The sequence below is a fragment of the Oncorhynchus gorbuscha genome, linkage group LG09, assembly GCF_021184085.1.
Source record: "Oncorhynchus gorbuscha isolate QuinsamMale2020 ecotype Even-year linkage group LG09, OgorEven_v1.0, whole genome shotgun sequence".
In the NCBI taxonomy this organism is placed as follows: Eukaryota; Metazoa; Chordata; class Actinopteri; order Salmoniformes; family Salmonidae; genus Oncorhynchus; species Oncorhynchus gorbuscha.
This window is the reverse complement of record NC_060181.1, coordinates 11,259,659-11,262,016: the sequence shown is the minus strand read 5'-3', so window position 1 is coordinate 11,262,016 and position 2,358 is coordinate 11,259,659.

Sequence of the window (2,358 nt, the reverse complement as noted above, 5' to 3'; positions counted from 1 at the left end):
TGACTCACACATTGACTCACACATTGACACACACACTGACTCACACACTGATCACACACTGACTCACACATTGACTCACACACTGACTCACACATTGACACACACACTGACTCACACATTGACTCACACATGGACTCACACACGGACTCACACACTTACTCACACACACAGACACTGACACACACACACTGACACACACACAGCTTTCTAATAGGTTTTATATAATATGTGGGTCTCCTCTGAGCTTTGGGGAGATGAGGCCGACACTCATTCTCCTTCCCTGCCCGCTGTGCCTACCATACTATACCAGCAGACGAGCAGCTGTCAACTAGAGAGATAGATGGATACGTAGAGGGAGAGGGAGGGATGGAGAGTGAGAGAAAATTCTGTTTGTGTGCGTTTCAGATTCAGTGCAGTGAGAGCTGCTGTTGTGTTTGGGAGAGAGAGAGGCATCTCGTTCACCAGGCAGGTTGTGTTTGGGAGAGAGAGAGGCATCTCGTTCACCATGCAGGTTGTGTTTGGGAGAGAGAGAGGCATCTCGTTCACCATGCAGGTTGTGTTTGGGAGAGAGAGAGGCATCTCGTGCACCATGCAGGTTGTGTTTGGGAGAGAGAGAGGCATCTCGTTCACCATGCAGGTTGTGTTTGGGAGAGAGAGAGGCATCTCGTTCACCATGCAGGTTGTGTTTGGGAGAGAGAGAGGCATCTCGTTCACCATGCAGGTTGTGTTTGGGAGAGAGAGAGGCATCTCGTGCACCATGCAGGTTGTGTTTGGGAGAGAGAGAGGCATCTCGTTCACCATGCAGGTTGTGTTTGGGAGAGAGAGAGGCATCTCGTGCACCAGGCAAGTTGTGTTTGGGAGAGAGAGAGGCATCTCGTTCACCAGGCAGGTGACTGACAAACATTGGGAGGCGGCCGGGGGAGACGAACGGTGATGTCTCCCTCAAGAAGATGTGTGAAATGATCTGACCACAGCCTCTCAGGTGAGATTTGGCACGGACACACACACCTCTTGAGGAGCTCCCGGTTAATGGACCAGCTCCCACAAGGTAAAAAAACAAAAACACGCTCTATTTATTAAAGTGGCATATAATATATCACTTTGTCGTTGTCCACATCCTGTGATGATGATGTTGTTGTTTATGTCGCTCTGCTGTCGATGCTGTGTCTTCACCTTTGGGTTTTGGAGTTTTTATAGATAGGCCTATATACATGGGTTTGTCAGTCCCCCACCCTGCCAAATTACTTTAGGCTATTTTCATAACGAGGGCTGACAGACAAGTCCACATGGTCAGTCAGATATTATTAATAAATGTTTACTAAATGTTGACAAACACCGAATAACGGTTTGCTTATTCTGAACAATTCAGGTTCACAAGTTTTGCTGAATGGAATAATTAGGTCAAATGGCAACTGAAATACTTGATCAACCAGCTGTGACAGTGTGCTGCTCTGGTCCAGCTGAGATAGAGGTATAGAGAGGTAGACAGTGTGAGAGAGAGGGAGACCGAGAAGGGTAAGGAGAGAGAGAGAGAGAGGGAGACAGGTAAGGAGAGAGAGAGAGGGAGACAGGTAAGGAGAGAGAGAGAGAGGGAGACAGGTAAGGAGAGAGAGAGAGAGAGAGAGAGAGAGAGAGAGAGAGAGAGAGAGAGAGAGAGGGAGACAGGTAAGGAGAGAGAGAGAGAGAGAGAGAGAGAGAGAGAGAGAGAGAGAGAGAGAGAGAGAGGGAGACAGGTAAGGGTAAGGAGAGAGAGAGAGGGAGACAGGTAAGGAGAGAGAGAGAGAGGGAGACAGGTAAGGAGAGAGAGAGAGGGAGACAGGTAAGGAGAGAGAGAGAGGGAGACAGGTAAGGAGAGAGAGAGAGGGAGACAGGTAAGGAGAGAGAGGGAGACAGGTAAGGAGAGAGAGAGAGGGAGACAGGTAAGGAGAGAGAGAGAGAGAGAGAGAGAGAGAGAGAGAGAGAGAGAGAGAGAGAGACAGGTAAGGAGAGAGAGAGAGAGGGAGAGAGAGAGAGAGACAGGTAAGGAGAGAGAGAGAGAGGGAGACAGGTAAGGAGAGAGAGGGAGGGAGACAGGTAAGGAGAGAGAGAGAGGGAGACAGGTAAGGAGAGAGAGAGAGAGAGAGAGAGAGTGAGACAGGTAAGGAGAGAGAGGGAGAGGGAGACAGGTAAGGAGAGAGAGGGAGGGAGACAGGTAAGGAGAGAGAGAGAGAGAGAGAGAGAGAGGGAGAGAGAGGGAGACAGGTAAGGAGAGAGAGGGAGAGGGAGACAGGTAAGGAGAGAGAGGGAGGGAGACAGGTAAGGAGAGAGAGAGAGAGAGGGAGAGAGAGAGAGACAGGTAAGGAGAGAGAGAGAGGGAGA